The sequence below is a fragment of the Scyliorhinus torazame genome, chromosome 6, assembly GCF_047496885.1.
Source record: "Scyliorhinus torazame isolate Kashiwa2021f chromosome 6, sScyTor2.1, whole genome shotgun sequence".
Lineage (NCBI taxonomy): Eukaryota > Metazoa > Chordata > Chondrichthyes > Carcharhiniformes > Scyliorhinidae > Scyliorhinus > Scyliorhinus torazame.
Window position 1 is genome coordinate 172850355 of NC_092712.1, and position 14539 is coordinate 172864893.

Here is a 14539-nt window from a genome sequence, read left to right on the forward strand (position 1 = left end):
GTCGAAACATGTACAAGGAACACAAGAGCTGGACTCTCCGTTCTGGAGACTAAGTCCCCACGCTGGCGTGAGAACGGTGGCATTTCATAATGGACAAATTGTCGTTAAACAGCCACCGATTCTCCATTCCGGAGGGGGCTAGCAGCCAGGCTGCGTAGAGCCCCCAAATTTAGCTGCCGATACATCCTGGAGAATTGCTGGGTCCATGGCCGTGCATGGACATGGAGGCGGCCTGCAGCGGCCGTGCTGTGCTTCATGGAGGATGCCGCTCGTGGACATAGCCCATGAAATAGTCCCGCCTTCGGCCGGCTCACGCGCCCCGGACTGCCGCACCACAGTGCCCTAAGCCCCGTATATGTCCACCCCTGTCGCGTATCGGCCCTCCCCTGACAGTGGCGGTGCTGAACTGAGTCCGCAGCCGCCACGCTGAGTTCCCGATGGGTGAGACCACACACGTCCCACGCCGTTGGGAACTAGGGCGGTCGGGGACAGAGCATCAAGGGAGGGGCCTCAGCCAACAAACTGAAGCCGCATTTCAGGGGACGGAGCACCGCTAAAGCGGCAGCGCCCCCGATTTTGGATTTATCAGGGATTCTCCGCCCCATTGCCAAATGCGATTTCAGCGTCGGGGATCAGAGAATCCAGCCCCAAGCTTCTGGAGGATCGTTAAGGGACTGATTGACAATTAGATCACGCACTGGCACGCACTAAAGATGCCAGGCTGGATTCTCTGTTTCAGGAACTATGTCCCCTCGCAGTCATGAAAACTGTGGTCTTTTGTGCCAGAAAAACCTGCATCAAAAGACCGCAGATTCGCAGTCTTGCAGGGGGCTAGCAGACAACTGTCATGGAGCTCGCAGCTCCAGCTGCAGATACGGCCCCCGCACTTCCAGGTCAGAGGGTGCGTATGGCGATGGCCTTCAGGGCCGTGCTCTATGGCGGACTGAAACCACGGACCTGGACTGCGGAAATAGTACCCCCGATGGGCCGCGCACCCGACCCGGGCCGCCCGCACAATAAAGGCCACGTCCTGTATGAGCCCTCCGATCGGCCCGCCCCTGACCATGGTGGCTGCAGACTGAGTCTGCAGCGGCCTCGCGGGTTTCCCGAATGGCTGGGACCATATTAGAAGTACATCATCGGGAATTCAGCCAGTCTGGGGCAGAGAAAAGAGGGGCGGGCCTCTAGCAATGGTCTCAGGTGGTGGATACTCTGTGCGGCGTACTCCCGGGTACTCTGCTTTTGGGGGGGCGGAGAATCACCAAACCGGGTACGGTCCCGATTTCATGAGGAAACTGGATTCTCCGCCCCGTCACCGAACGCGATTTCAGCGTCGAGGTGCGGAGAATCCAACCCGTTGAGTACCAGTTTGATGGGTAATACTTCATTCACAACCTTTCCTAACAGCAACCATTGAAGTCGGGGTAAATAAGAAACAGTTGCTGACGTTTTCAAGTGCTACTTAAAGTCATACCCAGATATCAATATTCGCTTGTTGCTTGAGATTAACTGGCTACAGCTGGGTTGAAGAGGACTTTAAAGGCACAGCGAGAGACTTTCTGGGACACAGTTTCAAGACGTCACCCTTAATGAACAAGTTTACCAGAAATGTTTACGGACTTTATTTAACAAGAGTACAGCTTGTCATGGGAATGTAACTTTAAGAAATGTTTGTCTGCTCAAGTGGCTGCAGTGATGGCAGAGTGTGGGTGGAGCTGAGCTCTGGCTCTGCTTTTTAGTTTCGCTTTGAGAAAAAGCTTGGGTGTGTCTGTGTTTTTGGTTTTGTTTTAGTGTTGGAGCTGAAGCCAGCCAAAGAAGGTGTACTTTCGATCTCTCTGCCATCTAAAGACTATCTCTAGATCATTTGGTGAATTCAGAGTGATAACTGCTCTCAGTAGAGAATTTAAACCTGATGTGCTTCTGTGAAAGGATTTTTGTCTTATGGATGTTAAAAGGAAAGTTTAAGGATTACTTAAGAGTGTTGTATTCTTTGGGGGGTGTATTTGAATTGATGGTTGCTAAGATATTCACTGTATGTTTTAAAAAGGTTAACTGAGTTCATCGAATAATCCATTCCACACCCTAACTGCTCTCTGAGTAAAGAACCTACCTCGGACATCCCTCCTATATCTCCCACCCTGAACCTTATAGTAATGCCCCCTTGTAACAGCTACATCCACCCGAGGAAATAGTCTCTGAACGTCCACTCTATCTATCCTCCTCATCATCTTATAAAGCTCTATTAAGTCGCCTCTCATCCTCCTCTGCTCCAAAGAGAAAAGCCCTAGCTCCCTCAACCTTTCCTCATAAGACTTATCCTGCAAACCAGGCAGCATCCTGGTAAATCTCCTTTGCACCCTTTCCAATGCTTCCACATCCTTCCTATAGTGACGTGACAAGAACTGCACACAATACTCCAAATGTGGTCTCACCAGGGTCATGGACAGTTGCAGCATAACCCCACGGCTCTTAAACTCAAGCCCCCTGTTAATAAACGCTAACACACTATAGGCCTTCTTCATGGCTCTATCTACTTGAGTAGCAATCTTCAGAGATCTGTGGATATGAACCCTAAGATCTCTCTGTTCCTCCACATTCCTCAGAACCCTGCCGTTAACCCTGTCATCCACATTCAAATTTTTCCTACCAAAGTGAATCACCTCGTACTTATCAGGGTTAAACTCCACCTGCCATTTTTCGGCCCAGCTCTGCATCCTATCAATGCCTCTTTGCAGTCTACAACAGCCCTCCACCTCATCCACTACTCCACAAATCTTGGTGTCATCAGCAAATTTACTGACCCACCCTTCAGCCCCCTCCTCCAAGTCATTGATAAAAATCACAAATAGCAGAGGACCCAGCACTGATCCCTGTGGTACACCGCTGGTAACTGGTCTCCAGTCTGAGAATTTTCCATCCACCACCACCCTCTGTCTTCTATGTGATAGCCATTTACTTATCCAATTGGCCAAATTTCCCTCTATCCCACACCTCCTTACTTTCTTCATGAGCCGATCATGGGGAAGCTTATCAAACGCCTTACTAAAATCCATGTATATGACATCAACTGCTGTACCTTCTACATACTTAGTTACCTCCTCAAAGAATTCAATCAAATTTGTGAGGCAAGACTTACCCTTCACGAATCCGTGTTGACTATCCCGGATTAAGCTGCATCTTTCCAAATGGTCATAAATCCTATCTTTCAGGACCTTTTCCATTAACTTACCGACAACCGAAGTAAGACTAACTGGCCTATAATTACCAGGGTCATTCCTATTCCCTTTCTTGACCAGAGGAACAACATTTGCCACTTTCCAGTCCTCTGGCACTACCCCGTGGACAGTGAGGACCCAAAGATCAAAGCCAAAGGCTCTGCAATCTCATCCTTTGCCTCCCAAAGAATCCTTGGATATATCCCATCTGCCCAGGGGACTTGTCGACCCGAAGGTTTTTCAAAATTGCTAATACATCCTTCCTCAGAATATCTACCTCCTCCAGCCAACCCGCCTGTATCACACTCTCATCCTCAAAAACATGGCCCCGCTCCTTGCTGAACACTGAAGAAAAGTATTCATTCAACGCCTCTCCTATTTCTTCTGACTCCATGCACAAGTTCCCACTACTGTCCTTGACCGGCCCTAACCTCACCCTGGTCATTCTTTTATTTGTCACATAAGAGTAAAATGCCTTGGGGTTTTCCTTGATCCGACCCACCAAGGACTTTTCATGCCCCCTCCAAGCACTCCTGAGCCCTTTTTTTTCGCTCATTCCCTGCTACCTTGTAACCCTCAAGCGATCCAAGTTTTCAAATCCTTACATATGCTTCCTTTTTCCTCTTGACAAGACATTCAACCTCTTTTGTGAACCATGGTTCCCTCACATGGCCATTTCCTCCCTGCCTGACAGGGACATACCTACCAAGGACACACAGTATTTGTTCCTTAAACAAGCTCCACTTTTCATTTGTGCCTTTTCCTGACAGTTTCTGTTCCCATCTTATGCTCCCTAATTCTTGCCTAATCGCATCATAATTACCCCTCCCCCAATTATAAACCTTGCCCTGCCGTATGGCCCTATCCCTCTCCATTGCAATAGTGAAAGACACCGAATTGTGGTCACTATCTCCGAAGTGCTCTCCCACAAACAAATCTAACACTTGGCCCGGTTCATTACCCAGTACCAAATCTAATCTAGCCCTCCTCTTGCCGACCTATCCACATATTGTGTCACGAAACCCTTCTGCACACACTGTACAAAAACTGCCCCATTCGAACTGTTTGACCTATAGAGGATCCAATCAATACTTGGAAAGTTAAAGTCACCCATGACAACTACCCTGAGACCTCCACACCTATCCATAATCTGTTTTGCAATTTCTCCCTCCACATCTCTCTTACTATTTGGGGGCCTAGGGAAAACTCGTAACAACGTGACCGCTCCTTTCTAACTTCAGCCCATATTACCTCCGTAGGCAGATCCCCTTCGAACTGCCTTTCTGCAGCCATTAGACTATCCTTGATTAACAATGCTACTTCTCCACCTCTTTTACCACCTTCACTACTCTTACTGAAAAATCTATACCCCGGAACTTCCAACAACCATTCCGGTCCCTGTTCTAACCATGTCTCCGTAATGGCCACAACATCGTAGTCCCAAGTACCAATCCGTGCTCCAAGTTCACCTACCTTATTCCGGATGCTCCTTGCATTGAAGTAGAAACACTTCAACCCACCTTTCTGTCTGCCGGTACACTGCTGAGACCTTGATACCCTCCTCAGTACCTCACTACTCTCAACACTGGCTTCTGGACTACAGCTCGTTTTCCCAGCCCCCTGACAAATTAGTTTAAACCCCCCCCCCCCCCCCGAAGAGCCGCAGCAAATTTTCCTCCCAGAATATTGGTGCCCCTCTGGTTCAGGTGCAAACCGTCCTGTTTGTACAGGTCCCACCTTCCCCAGAATGTGCTCCAATTATCCACGTAACTCAAACCCTCCCTCCTACACCATCCCTGCAGCCACGTGTTTATCTGCACTCTCTTCCTGTTCCTCACCTCGCTAACACGTGGCACCGGCAACAAACCAGAGATGACAACATGGTTTGTCCTGGCTCTCAGCTTCCACCCTAGCTCCCTAAATTCCTGTTTTAAATCCCCGTCCCTTCTCTTACCTATGTCGTTGGTACCGATGTGTACCACGACTTGTGACTGTTCCCCCTCCCCCTTAAGGATTCTGAAAACATGGTCTGAGACGTTACGGACCCTGGCACCCGGAAGGAAACATACCATCCGTGAGTCTCTTTCATTGCCACAGAACCGTCTATCTGTCCCTCTAACTATCGAGTCTCCAATAACTATTGGTCTCCTGCTCTCTCGCCTTCACTTCCGAGCCACAGGGACGGACTCAGTGCTGGAGATCTGGTCACCGTGGCTTCCCCCTGGTAGGTCATCCCCCTCAACAGTACCCAAAACGGTATACTTATTACTGAGGGGAATGACCACAGAAGATCCCTGCACTGACTGCTTCCTCCCAGCACCTCTCACCGCCACCCATCTATCTTGATTCTTCAGAGTAACTGCATCCCTGAAGCTACTATCTATGACCACCTCTGCCACCCGAATGATCCGAAGTTCATCCAGCTCCAGCTCCAGTTCCCTAACACTGTTTCTGAGGAGCTGGAGATGGGTGCACTTCCCACAGGTGAAATCAGCAGGGATACTGATGGCGTCCCTCACCTCAAACATTCTGCAGGAAGAACATTGCACTGCCTTCCCTGTCATCCCCTCTAGATAAAACAAGAAAAAGAAAGAAAGAGCTTACCTGTTATTCACTCTACCCCTTGGGTTAGAGGAGGTGGAAGGGTGGGGGACACAACAAGTGCAGTGTCTAGGGTTTAGGAACCACCCAACTTAAATACAGGTAAAAATAAAACACTTAATCAGCAACCACAGCACCCCACACTATAACAGAAATCAGCTGTTATGGGCCCGCACAAACAATTTAAATCTTTACTACTTACCCAGTAGTCACTCTGTCCTCACTCCGACCGGATTCAGCTGGAAATTCCCAACAGTAAGTTTAAAAAAAAATGTACTCCCCTTCTCAGCAAGCACTCACTCAGCAACCACTGCGCCCCGCACAAGAACACCTCAGGGAAAAGAAAAACTACTTACCTGTCACCAGCCAATCACTTACCTGCAGGCTGTGACATCATGGTTCAACTTCTTTCTACTTCTACCTGCCCTTGAGTCACCCTCTTGATCTTTACTCGGCTGGGATCCTTACAGTGATTGTTTTTTTTTGGTTAGAGGAGGAGGTAGGGAGGGAAACACTGAAGAAGTGTTTGGGGTGTTACTGTCACTTAACAACAGCTCCTCCACAAACCACCTTCTAGATACAGTGACCGCAATGCACTGATGCCTATTTTTCCTACAACGGCCAATCAGCAACTCCGCTCTGCTGCCCTCTGCTGGGTGCTTGCCTTCACTTGAACATGAAGGGTGTCTTGCTAGGTAGATGTTCTGGATACAGTGAATGCAATGCACTGATGCAAATTTTTCCCGCAACAGCCAATCAGCAGCTCCGCTCTGCTGCCCTCTGACAAAATGATGGAAGAATGAGGTGAGAGAGAGGAGCACCAGCGGTTGCAGGAGAGGGGGACAGAGCTCATGATTCAGCGGTGGATCAGGGACTAAAGAATCATACAAGTCTCCTGGGACTCCTAAAGGCTATTTAGTTTAAATAGCAGAAAGCCCTATCTACCCGGGGTCTCAGACAGCTCCACTCCTATATCCATATGAGCCACGACCAGTGCTGGAGGAGTTGGTACTTTGCAAGGAGGTCATCAGATATTCGTCGCCTCAGATACCGCAGCAAGGACAGGGCTGTATTGCATATGGCAGTCAAGGTCATAGTAGCTCCTACTTCCAACACAAAAGGAACCTTCCATGCTGTCACAGGTAATACAAACCACATCACACATTCCTCCGAACAAGAGAATTTTGACAGCTCCAAATTATGGCTATTTTTTCACCTCCAATTGCCAAAGCAAACAAGAAATAGAGAGCCCTAGGGTTCAACAGAATTGAAGGATTCCCCAGAGTCCAGGAAGCTACTGTATGCGTTTATGGACATGTGAGCTCCTTATTTAAACTTGGAGGTGTGAGCAGGTTAGGTATTCTGGGTCCGAAGGGGCTATCTTACTAACCTATATCAAGTTAAACCACCAAAAGAGGGAAATCTGTTCCTCTGTTAAGACTCAGAATAGCTCTCACGAGGGGAGGTTACTTTTCTGTGTCTCAAACAGTTAAACAGGATTTCAATTACTTTCTCGTGGAAGAAATTCAGATACGTCACTCATGACTAAAGCTCCTACCTCCGTCTGTCATGGATCCTTGTCATTTAAGACTTCCTAGATGAGTATCTAGCATCTGAAACCTATTGAGAGTAACACTGCACAGTTTAATTTCTAACAATAGCATTTTTTATTATAAAATACTCTCAGTTGATACATACAGAATTGCAGAGTTAAAAATATAAATTGGTTAACAGTCCTTTGTTATCTACTAACAAACTAACTTCTCTAAGAGTAGGATATATCTAAACATGGAAAATCTTAAAGTATCTCATATCAATTTCTAATACATTTCTAAGAAGCTAAATAGAAACATACTTACAAAAACCACGATGGTCTTTGTTTGACGAAGCAGGCTTTGTTTGACTGCACTCCAGCAGGAAAGGGAGTGAGTGCCAGTTCTGCGAAACTGCTCCTCTTTTTATACATAATTTCTCCTATTTAGTGAAGGGCTTTCCTGTATCTTATCTTTTCGCATAGTGGGCTAAATGGCTGGCTTGTAATGCAGAACAATGCCAGCAGCGCGGGTTCAATTCCCGTACCGGCCTCGCCGAACAGGCGCTGGAATGTGGCGACTAGGGGCTTTTCACAGTAACTTCGTTGAAGCCTACTCGTGACAATAAGTGATTATTATTATTATTATTTTGATACTGGCTAATTTCCTACCAAATGGTCACATTTGAAAATGACAAAAATGAAAATCGCTTATTGTCACAAGTAGGCTTCAAATGAAGTTACTGTGTTCAGCCCCTAGTCCCCACATTCCAGAGCCTGTTCGGGGAGGCTGGTATGGGATTTGTGGCTTTATCAACAATATGTGATTTAATGATCTTAGTGTCTGCTTGAATGTCAGGTGTTTAAGATATATGGTATGACAGGGAGTTGTTTGAGACACATTTCTACTTCTGTTTATTTTCAATCTGTCAAGTTTCTTAGACATACAAATGTTCAAATTGTCACTATTCCAAATGGTGTTACCTTAAGTGTCAAAAGTTACATAACTAAGAGAAAAGTTTGTTAATTTGTTTTATTTGCTATCTTCTAGTGTCCTTCCCGGTCCAGCTTTTGGTTATAATTGCAGGAAGGTAATTTAAAGAATTTACGGGCTGTCAATTCAAGGATCTTCCTTATCCCGCATTTGTCTGGAATGGCTGAATAAACCTAGGGGTCAGTTAAAGTTTTTTGCAGCTCATGATGACTTTTGAAAGACCTTTCGCTGAAGTGATTTTGTTCTACTTTGAATTAAAATACTTGAAGTATTAATTTCTGTTGCTGATACATGTCCTTATTCTAAACCGAATTCTGCGGACAGTGTGATCCCCATCACAGAGGTGTTTAACAGTAGGAAAGAAGTCATTTCCTTAACTCATTCCCTTGTCTGTGACCATCAGCGATGCATCATATGGGGGAATGCTTATTATCCAGAGGCTCCCAGGATACATTAAGTCCCCATACCAGGGCAGCACGGCGGCTCAGTGGTTAGCACAGCTGCCTCGTGGCACTGAGGTCCCAAGTTCGATCCCAGCCTTGGGTCACTGTCCATGTGGAGTTTGTACATTATCCCCGTGTTTGCGTGGATTTTGTCTCCATAACCCAAAGATGTGCAGGATAGGTGGATTGGCCATGCTAAATTGCCCCTTAATTGGAAAATGAATTGGGTACTCTAAATTTATTTTTAATACGTCATCCATACCATATATCTTTGATTCTCAGCATGATGTACAAGGATGGCTACAAGGTGATGCCATGATTCATGATCCTATGAAAGCCCCCGGGAGCAGGGGGAGTGGATGGAGGTTGGGGTGGGGGTTGGGTCAGGGGAGTAGGTTGTGTCGGGGGTGGGTTCCTGGCAGGTCGCCGGGGAGGGTTGGGCCTGTGGGGTGGGGAGTCTAGTCTGGTCGGGTCATTGGGGGGGGTTGTGGGTTGGATCAGAACTTTGCAGTGAGGGGGATCGGGGTGGGCGCATATCGGTGAGTTGAACAGGATAGGATTGCTGAGGCGGGTTCGGCAGATATGGTCAGGTCTGGGGTTACAGTTGGGCCTGCATGGTGGAGCAGGGAAGGGGTGGAGATTGAGGAGTCCGTGCTGGGAGGGAGACTCCCATGCAGGTTCAGTGAGGTGGGGAGGGGTGTGAATGGAGTCTTCTCCTGGGGCATCGGGGGTGTGGGGGGTGGGGTTCCCTGGGTGCATCAGGGGTGCGGGGGGAGTCCTATGGGGGGGGGGGGAACTAGTCTGTGTCTTTACAATAATTACGTTTAGTTTAGAAGACATTTTATTTCTTCTAATTTTTTCCGAGTAACTGTTGAGGTAACCCAGGAGGAACCATCCAAACTTTGTAATTTAAATGATGTTTTCAGATGATTCACAGTGCAAGGGAATTTCCCGGAGGAAGTTTATGCTTCTGAGCAATTACTGTGGGGGAGGTCTGATGAAATGCTGAGTCCCTGAATTAGGTATTGAGTGTCTTGACAAGAGGCAGTAGGCAAATCCAATAGAATTTGCTGGGTAGTCTTTAGGAGATCCAGGAGACTTGTATGATTCCCATTTAATCCCTGAGCCACCACTGACTTCCAGTGGGATCAGGGATAATTGCTGTCAGGATGCTCATTGATGTGCCAAATTGACATCCCACCACGAATGGGAAAGTTGCACACATTGGACTCATTCCACCTTCGACTTAATTGAAGAAAGTTTTCCCATCGCTGGCAGACTCGCACATGGCCTCTCACAGGTTTAGTGGGCCAGCCCACCATTTCCTGTCACGTTGGGCTGCATTAATTTCCACTTTATGTCATTTGCTAGTCTCTCATAATCTCTTTTCTCTTATCAATTCCTTGGCCCTCTTTTAATCAACTCAAAAATATTCTGAATCCTCAAGTTTATTCCTCTTTTTTCCTGTTTTGTAAGCCTCTTCCATTGATCTGATCTAGTATTATCTTGAAGTCTTTTTGTCAGTGAAGGTTGAAACATTTTCTTTCTGTAGTGAATTTGTGCATTACAAAAAGTTGCAAACTATTGATGAATTCTTTAAATGCTACCCTTTGCTTGTCTAGAACAAAGAATAAAGAAAATTACAGCACAGGAACAGGCCCTTCGGCCCTCCAAACCTGCACCAACCATGCAGCCCAAATGAACTAAAATCCCTACCCTTCCAGGGACCATATCCCTCTATTCCCATCCTATTCATGTATCTGTCAAGATGCCCTTAAAAGTCACTATCTATCTGCTTCCACCACCTCTTCTGGCAGCGAGTTCCAGTTTGCCACCACCCTCTGTGTAAAAAACTTGCCTCGTACATCTCCTTTAAACCTTGCCCCTCGCACCTTAAACCTATGCCCCCTAGTAATTGACTCTTCCATCCTGGGAAAAAGCTTTTGTCTGTCCACTCTGTTCATGACCCTCATAATCTTGTAAACATCTATCAGGTCGCCCCTCAACCTCCGTCATTCCAATGAGAACAAACTATGTTTCTCCAACCTCCCCTCATAGCTAATGCCCTCCATACCAGGCAACATCCTGGTAAATCTTTCCTGTACTCTCTCCAAAGCCTCCACATCCTACTGGTAGTGTGGCAACCAGAATTGAACACTATATTCCAGGTGCAGCCTAACTAAGGTTCTTTTAAGCTTCAACATGACTTGCCATTTTTTAAACTTAATGCCCCAGCCAAGGAAGGCAAGCAGGCTGCACCTTCTTCTTGACTACCTTCTCCACCGGCACTGCCACTTTCAATGATCTGTGTACCTGCTATATATTTAAATGTTGTTTCTCAAGTTACATTAATCAACTCATCCTCATATTTACATAGTTTGCTTTATTTAGATTTAAATACTAGTTTGAGAATTAATTAAATCACTTATGAAATCAATATAAATTTCTATCATATTATGGTCACTATTCCCTGGGGCTGTCTTGTTTCAGAGTTATACGTTAACTCTTTCTGTTAATATAACTCTTTCTGTACAATATAAGCTGCATGCCTGAGCAGGAAGTGCAAAATTGTGAGAGGTTAGCATCATTTAAAGATACTCTGCACTATTTAAAGCCAGCTTGCACCTCTTGAAGAGGCGGCATAGTTTTTTTTAAACTGTTTTCTATTCTGTACAGTTCTTGTTAACATTTTCTTCTGTAGAGAACACTGAAGGTTTGATGAGGACGCGCAGAGGAGTTGAGTTGCTGCCCATCCACAGGGAAGGACCAGGAAGCCTTCCAGACCACCATCTGTAATATTAAACCAGAGATACAGAAATTTTGTCCTCAATGTTTTTGCGATTAACTTTTCAGGAGAGCTAAAGAAAAGGGGTGTGGCCTTATAAATAAACTACACAATTGCAGCCTTGTAAGGGAACATTGTTATTGATAATGGTGGTCCAAATAGAGACACTGTTAAGAAATAATAAGAAATTTGTTACGTACGAGGAGTAAATTAGGAAACAATTGGATAGCAGGAAGATCAAATGGCATTTTATTGGCAGCCTGGGAATGTTACAGTGGTAACAGAGTTATAATAATGTGTGGTTTTAACCATCCTAAAATGCAATGAAGCGAGAAAAAAAAATCCATGATCAAAATAGAACTGGGGTTGGATTCTCCGCACTCCAACGGCGAAATTGAGGCTGGGTCCAGGGCGGAGAATCCAATTCCCCGCATGGAATCGGGTCCGACGCCGGTTCCCCGATTCTCTGGATCCCGAAAAGCCGCGTACTCAGAGAGTACGCCGCGCCACATATCACCTACTTGCGCCCATTGTTGGAGGCCCGCCCCGCCCCCAACCGGCCGAAGTCCCGACAGCGTGGATCTACCATGGTCCTGCCGGTCGGGATACAAGTGTGGCGGCTGCGGATTCAGTCCGCGGCAGCCGTGGTTGGGGCATGCCAATCAGAGGGCAGGGAGAGCCTTATATGTGTCTGGGCAATCTTTGGGCGAGTGGTCAGGGTCAGTTGCGCTGCCGATCGGGAGCACTATATTTAGGGTCCAGCTCCGCGGTCTGAGTCCGCCATGAGTGCGCATGCGCAGCCTCCAACGTGGAAGTGCGGGGGCCCGTATCTTCAGCAAAAGCTGCTCATTTTATGCTGGTTCACTGCTAGCCCCCTGCAGGGCTAGGAATATGTGCCACTGGCGTGAAATTCCACAGTTTTTACGACGGCGTGGGAACATAGTCCCAAAAACAGAGAATCCAGCCTTTGTGTCCTTAATGAGGTGATCTAAATTCAATATTTTTCCAAGTGGGAAGTGGACACAGTATATGCCAATGTGGGCTGGCAGATGCTTGCACCAATCTACATGGGTGTTCAAGTCACTATTAAATACTGCTTATTATAAACTTTGCTGCAGAAAATTGATTTATGATTATGGATAACATATTAATTATTATATCACTTGCCAGATGCTGCAACAGCTGCAAAGAAGAGAAAAGTGTCATTTTTACACTTCAGTTGAAATATCTCTGCGATGACTTTTTCTGGGCATGTCAGCAATTTTATGGCAGTGGCCTTTTGTAACTAGATAGTGTAATTCTGATCTTTCTGTTGTATTCCAATTTTCACCTTACAAAACGAGTAATGCCATTGATTCTCTAACAGTCAAAGGAATTTCTGTAGACTTCAGAATAATGATTCTTCTTGTGATGTTGATTCATGTAGTGGGGATAGAATATTTTTGCTCCTTTTATATACTCCCTTTTCTGCATATTTTATAAATGCATAAAGATATTTTGGGGAGCACATGATACATCAGACCAGATTCAGCAACAGTGGGCCACATCATGGGGTGCACTATTAACCAGGCTTACAATAGATTTTAACTTTCTTTGGCTGGAGCTGCAAGTAGATTTGATTTTTCTTTTTCTTTTATTCTTTCATGGAATGTAGGGGTCACTGGCAGGTCAGCTTTTGCAACCAATCCTTAATTGCCCTTGACTTAGTAGACAGGTCCTTAGGCTGGTTAAGAGTCAATCACATTGCTGTGGGGATGGAGTCGCATGTAGGCCAGACCAGATTTCCTTCCCGAAAAGTCATTCGTGAACCAGATGGGTTTTTATGACAACCGCAGCAATGTGGTTGATTCTTAAATTCCCGCAAAAAACATTAAAGGGCAATTAGGGATGGGCAGCTCAGCCAGCAATGCCCACATCCAACAAAAAAGCAAATCTGGGACCCATGTGAATAACAGCACAAAGAGCATGGCCGGGATTCTCCGAAATCCCGGGCAAGTGTTGACGCCGGTGTAAACACCGGAATGGTGTACGCCAGTGTCAACGGGCCTCCTGGCCCAGCAATTCGCCGGTCTTCAGGGGGCTAGCACGGCGCCGGAGTGCTGCACGCTGCTCCACCGCTGAAAGGCGGCCCTGCACGGCTGGCGCGGGTCCGGGCATGCGTGCGACGGCCGTCTCCAGGCCGGCGCATGCACGTGGTTGCCGTTTCCGCGCCGCGCAGAGCAACATGTCAGAGATCTAACAGCGGGCCCGCACCGAAGGAGGTAAGCCCCCTCCAGATCGCGAGCGACTGATAATCGGAAGCCTCCGATCTTGGGCCTGGACCTTGTGGAGGCCCCCCTGGAGTCAGGTCCCCCCCGCACCCCTCAACCAGGACATCCACCACGGCCGCGGGTCCGACCTCCCGCCGGGTGGTACCAGATTGGAACCACGCCGGCGGGACTTGGTAGAACTCGGCGGGAGTTCGGCCAGTCAGCCGCGGAGAATCTAGTTCAGCGGCCCCCGACTAGAGAATCGTGGCCCTGCGTCGGAGCGGCGTGGCACAAATTTCCCATGCCCCGGCGATTCTCGGACCAGGCGCGGGCTTGGAGAATCCTGCCCCATATCTTTTTCTTTTTAAAAATAAATTTACAGTACCCAATTCATTTTTCCAATTACGGGGCAATTTAGCGTGATCAATCTGCCTCCCTTGCACATCTTTGGGTTGTGGGGGCGAAACCCGCAAAAACAGGGAGAATGTGCAAACTCTACACGGGCAGTGACCCAGAGCCGGGATCGAACCTGGGACCTCGGCACTGTTAGGCAGCAATGCTAACCACTGAGCCACCTTTTATTTTTTTTTAAATTCATTTACGGGATGAGGGCATCACTGGTTAGGCGAGCATTTATTGCCCATCCTTAGTTTTCCTTCAGAAGGTGATGGTGAGTTGCCTTCTTGAATCTTGAGGTGCAGGTACACCCATAGTGCAGTTA